This window comes from Leptinotarsa decemlineata, unplaced genomic scaffold (assembly GCF_025532065.1).
Source record: "Leptinotarsa decemlineata unplaced genomic scaffold, Ldec_3_MD MMD2_tig00001719_RagTag_RagTag, whole genome shotgun sequence".
Taxonomy (NCBI): domain Eukaryota; kingdom Metazoa; phylum Arthropoda; class Insecta; order Coleoptera; family Chrysomelidae; genus Leptinotarsa; species Leptinotarsa decemlineata.
Window position 1 is genome coordinate 3364376 of NW_027412569.1, and position 7803 is coordinate 3372178.

General features: G+C 33.6%; 1 long non-coding RNA gene across 1 annotated transcript; it reads right to left on the bottom strand.

The window, feature by feature from the left end:
* Positions 1-5891: 5891 nt before the first annotated feature.
* Positions 5892-6775, bottom strand: LOC141482633 (uncharacterized). The gene is made up of 2 exons (XR_012465626.1): positions 6307-6775; positions 5892-6222 (listed from the first exon to the last, which is right to left on the bottom strand). It is a non-coding gene; the product is annotated as an uncharacterized lncRNA (long non-coding RNA).
* Between the last annotated feature and the right edge of the window lie 1028 nt (positions 6776-7803).

Sequence of the window (7803 nt, forward strand, 5' to 3'; positions counted from 1 at the left end):
TCGCAAATTCTGCCCGCCATGCGCCCTGAGTGAGCCCTAGCTAAACCCGGAGACCACTCCTTGTGTCGGTGTCGGATGTGACACTACAACTGTAAGAGTGTTCTGTGCCCAAAAATGACGAGAAACAGGGGACACGTGTAGAACCCCCAGGATGGGGCACAGCCGGGTGTTTGGCCAGCCGCGCTGCTGGCCCTTTTTGCCCTGCGATGGGCATCCGCTGGGTGAGTTGGGTTTCCTTGTGCATGTGCTTCAGAAGGATTCTTGCATGGGTGTGTTTCTCCCTAACACTGGGAGTGTTGAGTGTTTTTTTTAGATCAAAGCATTGACACAGCATTGAAATTGTTGAAAATTAACGAATATAACAAATGCCTACTTTTTATTCGATTCTTGTACAGATTATCGGAAACATGTTAGTCTCAGCACTGTTAGAGTTGTTTTATTCAAGTGTCAGCTCATCAACTGAAAACATATAAATATTTTTCATCAGTTGCTTCTCATTCATAGGAAAAATGTGTGTTTTCTCCACTCGGAAGTTTTTGCTCAACCATAATGAAATTTCTATTCCGTTTCTAAAAATACTGGAAGCAGCGTATACTACATTGAATCAGAATCATTCAGCCCAGTGCCATTATCAACAGATTTTCATTCATTATGATGATCTAGATGTTTCTGCCTCGATACGTCAATAGGGCAGAAAAATAATTACTTCTGAGTAATCATCATTGTTTTTGTTTTCAAGCACTGAAACAAAAATGTTCCCATATTTTATTCCTCAAGCCATATAGATTGCATAAGTGTATGAATTTTCAGTAGCAATTGAATTGTATATTATTAAAATAGTCATATATACAATGAAAATAATTAGTTATCTTAGGAACATAAGGGTAGGAACCCGGAAAATATTGAAAAACTTTTGAAATTGATTCTACTTCGGAGTTTTCAATTCATTTTCCAGTCGATCATTAGGTTTTCGTTGTTAGTTCAAGTCATTTTATCGAAAATGGAGAAGATATTATGACGTTGAATGGTGCTGTCATAAAGTAAAATGATGTAACTGGGAAAACAAGTAATTTTGTCGTTGGACATTGGTTATATTGCCTGCTTGGATTATCACTAGAAGTTCATCTTTGACGTATATTGTATCAGATTTGGGACGAAATGTCATTTCTCATTATGAAATTTTACAAAATTCCACGTTTTTATTTTCTTTTAACAATTATTTCTGCATTTTGGTGTTTGGATATGAAAAAATGCAAAAAAAAATCTGATACACGAGTATTTTTTTTTGTGTTAGTTCAGATTTTGATTGAGTAAACTGAAAGTGTGAGTACTGACCACTCTGTCTTGATCAATTCGCACTCGCAGTAGGAATTAGTATACAACATTTCCTGAATTTTGAAATTATTTTGTAAAAACGAGCATTTAGATATCTCAAGATAGAAGGAAATTGAAATCTCAACTATTCCCACTTCAAGTCTAGTGAGGTTCTCAATTTTTATACAAGAAGAGTTTATGAAATATTTTGCTGAATTTGATTTTGATTATGGTTCGCTTTTCACTCTATGAATAATTATTTTGTCGATTTATGTAGTACAATCAATATTTGCATACAATTTGAGAATATTTTTATTTTTATTTCTTCACTGCCATACTTTTCATTCACTCAAATAAATTTCACGCTTCTCATAGATATTTTTATTTCGTTTGGCTTATTCATTTCACTGATTTTTGAATGCTGTAATACCAATGATGGAATTTTTTTGCCTCAAAAATCAATAAATCACTGGAACATAATGAATGATGAAATATTCATTGGCAAAATGGTACCCAAATTCCTTCAACATATAAAATATATGAACTCAAGTGTAATTCGGAGTGATATCTCCGAAACTATTTGTGGAGATCTAATAATAATTTGTTATTCGAATGAATAATTTTCTTATAGTATCGACCAATTCCACTACATATGTGTGAAAACTGTTGATAATTAGAAATGAATCGAGGATATTTTTCGATCACGTACAATTTTATCAAGGACCTGTTACATTCAGAGGTAGAAGTAGAAGGGAAATTTGATGACTGATGACAAATGTTGAAACAAAATAGTTGTTGAAGAAATCATGTATCTAAATGCCAATGGGTCAATCCGATGAAGTACACTGACGGCGTCGGATAGAGTGTTGCAGTTCTGGTGTTTAATGACAGTACTCATCTTGAATTCAGTATACGTGAGAAGTTTCATTCTATTTAACAACAGAAAAAAATTAGACATATCTTTAACACAGAATTATTCGTGCGTTACTGTGTTACGTTTATTTCAATTCTATTTGTTGAGTTAAAATTACTTTGTACACAAATCAAATAAAATGAATCATCGGCACCTTCGCCAGAATTTTCGTATAACTTTCCCCGCGACATACTTGCTCTTGATCAATTTTATGACTGTCTATTTCTCTATCTTTTCACAAAAAATGTAGGAAACTTCAATGAGGAGAAATATAGCGATTCATTTCAGAATAAACCCTTTATAAAAATGTATAGATCATGCACAGAAGTTACTTTCAGACACAAGCTGGAATAAAAAGCCTTCTCAGAATAATTGCAATTCATGAAACAATTCAATGAATTACTATTACAATGAATTGAAGGAGTTATATTTTCAGGAGTGAATAATTTTTGGGAAAGAAAGTTTTTGGCTTTCTACTACACCATCTCGATACAAAAAAAAAAGATGAGGGAATCTTCCAAAGAAAGGAAGGAAGTAATTGATTTGAAAATGAGTAACTCTATACATGGATGTGTAGATCATCTACACATGATGTATATAGTAACTTATGCATGATGCATTGCATGATCTACATATACATGTATAGAGTTACTCATTTTCATATCGATTACTTTCTTCCTTTCTTTGGAAGATTCCCTCATCTTTTTTTTTGTATCGAGATGGAGTAGTAGAAAACCAAAAACTTTCTTTCCCAAAAACTATTAGAATATAATCAATCAGTAGCTAGTAGGTCTGAGAGCACGAGATTGTGTATTTCGGGAGTCGGCATTGTTCGATGACGAAATATTTCTGAACATTCAAGTTCGAGAAGTTGAATTTCTTAGTTATAATATTCAAATTAAAAAATTCCAATTTGAACGATTGGTAGAAATGAAAACATAACTATAAATTTCATCTTATATTCTATGAATATTGTTATCTGAAAAAAAAAGAATCCACCATATACATCTAGAATCCAAAAATCAGCCACTGGATACTGAAGGTGTGTTTGACGATAACGTTTTGCCAAACTTGGTAATATCCCACATACAGTTCAATTTCTATGTAATAATTGTAATATCCTGGTGGAAGTTTTGCCTTATTCTTCAGTGGTATTTTCTGAATATTCAGAAAACGATTCAATCAAGTGTTGTTGTTGGGCATGATGCTGATAGTTTCAACCTAGTTTTCATCATTCCAATGACATTTTAGATTCGTAGAGTTCCCGTTGAAAAATATATGTTTCATCTGCCTCTCAAAATGATTAGTTCAAAAAATAGCTCCCTCCAAGTCTAAAGTGCGAATGAAAAATAATTTGATGACTTGATGTGTTCACAGTTTTCGAAAATCAGAAAAATATTAATCTCCAAGAGCAAGTTTGTTGCGAGGAAAATTGTACAGAATTTTTGGCGAAGGTGACGATAATATGTTTTATAAAGTATCGACACCTTCGCCATTTTTTAATACAAGTTCGAATTTGATACAATTTACTGACTGGAATTGAAATACATAATACATGACAAGGAAGAGATAATGTGGCACTATTTCTTCAAATATTTCATCTGAAAATCTGTTCACTTCCATAAACTTCATAATTTCTTCAGTCAAGTCTAAATTACTCATTTGTCATCTTCTGCAAAGCTTTATCGAACATTCCAGAAATTTTACATACATCAGTAATGGGTGGGGTTTACAATGTCTACTGTATAAATTAAATTTGATTGTTGAAAGGAATACCAGCCCATCCGCATTTTGTTTGTCGAAGTTACTACTTGAATCTTGAATATGCCTTCTCATGGCTGCTTGTTCAGCCATGAGAACGACCGGCATCGATGCCGGTCGTTCTTCTTCTCAGTATGCTTTCCTGTTTTCCCAGTAATTTCCTCAACTAAAAGCAGTACTTTGTTCAAAACTCAAATACCGCTAAATCCGCTTAATAGAGACAGATTATAACACTGCTCAAAGTGAATATATCTGGGATAAAATTTGTATAGGGTGGATACAACTGAGATATAGTTGAATAGTTTCATACTTTAACGCGTAGTTGGGAATCCTCCAAGAGATTTTCATTGAGAACCCAATATAATAAGGACATTCTACTTTCAAAATCCCGATTGATAACGAATATTTAGTTCTTCTGCAAACAACAGAAGATGAGTCAGTTGAATCCCAAACGGCAGTTTGGGATCAATTGACTCAATGTGGCACTATGAGACATTTATGAAACCTGGGAGAGAAAATCAATTGTTAACTAGTAGCAAATCTATCTATCAACACAATGTCCATCGTGTTATCAGCCGGGAAAGTGATTGTTTTTCAGAAAGCTCTTACCAGATTTTACTATGTTGACAGAGATCAATGCTTTGAAATATGAATTTTATTATATTATATTGTAGGTATCAGACTTGAAATGGTTTACTTATCTTTTCATCTTTGTAGATGTGAGCTGGTTTCTTCATGATTGGCAGTTATAACTCTTGAATGCTACTAAAATTCGATATTGAAATTCATTCCATCTGGCCCATTGTTTCTATTCGAAAACACCACAGGTTATTATTATGAACGTGATTACGAAATGACAGGCATACCTCAGGGATCAAAACTGGGGCCTCTGCTGTTTATTTGTTCCATCAATGACCTTTCGACTTACTGTACTGCTTGATGCTTATCTATGGATTGTGTATGTAGATGATACTTATCTGTCTATATCAGCAGTTAGTATTCCCATTATGCTTAGTAGTGCGCAGAAGGCTACAAATCAACTCTTCCAGTGGTGAGATTTGAATGAACTAGTTCCCAATACAACCAAAACTCAAACGACTAATTTAGTAGATAGCAGCTACTCAGTGAAACTGAACAACACGTCAATTTGACAAGTCTGTGACATAAGATCGATTCTGAACTCGCCTGAAGCAATCTTGAAGTATTGTAACTGGTATATTTTAGTCTCATTCACTATGTCATCTGCTATGGAATAATTTATTGGGGTGCTACCTCCAAGGCCCAAGAAATTTGTCATTTAAAGAAAGCAGAGAGAGTAATAATGGCAGTACGCTTGAGAGGACACTGTAAACCACTCTTCGTTAAAATTGGTATGACTCTACCATGTTTGTTTATAGAAAGCAATTAACAAAGGCTAATAATATTACCTCCTCCGAAATCATTAATGAATTATCAACTATCTCAGGGTAATACATTTGGACCCTTACTCTTCATTCTGTATATGAATGTTTCCGTTTTCGAGATCTCTGACTGCAAAATTAGTTTGTTTGCAGATGACACCTTAATATACTTCTGTTCCTGTAACGTTAAGGAGCTGGTAGGTACCCTAAATAGTGAGCTCTGCAGAGTTAGTCGATGGTGTGATCTCAACACTCTTAAACTGAATAGTGAAAAGACGGAATTTCTCTTACTGAGTTATAAAACAGGTTATGATCAAATCAAAAATAGTGGAATTATTATAAAGATTTCTAATGAGGATATTGATAATGTAACAGTGATGAAGTATTTAAAAGTATTCATTGACCAAGGACTAACATTCAAAGAAAATGTATTCAAAGTGATATAACCAATAAAGTCAATTTTCGGGTGATAGTGTCACCTAGCCTATATAGATGGTCGTAAATGACAATAGGATCAAATTTATTGTATATTAGCTTATGCTAAATAAAGGAATAAATATACCACTGCATTGTCTATTGGAAGAAGAATATTACTAATATTCCTACTTGTGGAACTCTCATTAATATCGTACTAGAAATAGATATGAACTACAACAACCATTCACTAGATTATCAGTGTAGCGAATCATCCGGGATTGATGGGTGGCAGGCTCTATAATGATCTTGACGACAATTTCAAATCTGCACCCAACTTACATTCCTTTGAAGTTGAACAATCATCTTGTGCTGAAAGCAGTCGTTGACGAATTTCTGCAGAAATGAACTTCTTCTCACCTATAAAAAAAAATAAAGAAACAAACAGCTGCTTCCAACATGTTTTTAAGTATAATGGTACTAGCAATTGAGATTTGTGCATACTTTTCTGTTCATAAGTACTATTCTTCTGTTCACAATTAGTTCTTTTTGACTCTCATAGTTTTAATTGTTGGGTTCATTGGCGTCTGTCTTTGTTACGTACATCTGACGTGTAACCTGAGTTAGTATGTTACAATGTAGGCCCCTGTATTGTGATTGAACACTTCTTCAACTGATAAATTGATTATTCGACTGAATATAAAAGTTCAGGTACCTACTGTGTCGGAATCAAGAACAATATAATGATATCTGGAGTGCTTCAGATCAGAGATGTTACTTGCAATCGTGTGGTCGATTTGATGTTTGGGTTGGATCATTTGTAGTTGCGAAAGTTGTCGTGGTTACCTGTTGAAAACTGAATTATTGATTTTTTTCTACTGTTTTTTGATATATAACCTTTTCACAATCTGAAAAATCAACAGACCCAAATCAATGGAAAATCTGCTAAAGTGTAATGAAGGGCAAACTGAAAAGTTCAACCTGAAAAGTTACTGCGTGATATAAGTTTCAGGATTTGAAAACGACAAAAGATTCCCTGATGTTAATATTTATATATGTTCATCTTACATTTCTATATTTATATTATTTGTATTTATTAGAATATATTTGAATTCAGTAGTGATTATTATTGCTTCTGGTTTTTCAACGTTAACTTCCATTTTACTGGTTCTCAGATATTTTTCTACTTCCTCTAAAACTTCATTCTTTCTGCCAGCAGTTTCTTCTAAATTTACTCCAGTACAGGCCAATAAGGTATCGTCTGCAAATAAGTTGATGAACTCACAGTATGTGAATAATTTATATATCATTCAGATACAGAATGAATAATAGGGGACCAAGTTCACTACCTTGTGGTACTCCTGTGTGATATCTTATATACGAGGAGGAATAACCGTTCACACGTACTCTCTGTTTCCTATTTGATGAATAATTATAACTCATACATTCATGAACCATCCCCTCAATCCCAAATCTTCACAGCTTCTGAAGCAAAATACTTCTAGTGATATTCTTCGAACAACTACAGCCGTCATCTATGATATTATGGAATGATACTTGATGACAATCCAAAAATACTTTGTTATGGGATTTTCACTAAACTGTTTTACAAAAACGTAACTCGTGTTTCGACATACAATGGCTTTTTCTTCTTTTACTATAGAAAAGACACGCCCTTTCTCTCTGGTAAAAGACACGCCCAAAGAAGCCATTGTATGATGAAACACGTGTTGCGTTTTTGTAAAATTGTTCAGTGAAAACTTCACAATGAATTGTTTTTTGAATAAGATCATTATCTATGTGACTGTTTTCTATTATGACGAACTCTTGCAGAAAAAACAGCTATCCTTTCTTTCAAATTATGATAGTTCATCTAACAGATAATGTGAACAACTATCCTAAAGATAACAAAATTGAAACATACATCGAATCATTTCAGAAAAATAAAAACCGTTACATTTTTGAGTTATCAACATTTTTAGTAAATCAACCAAGCTACTT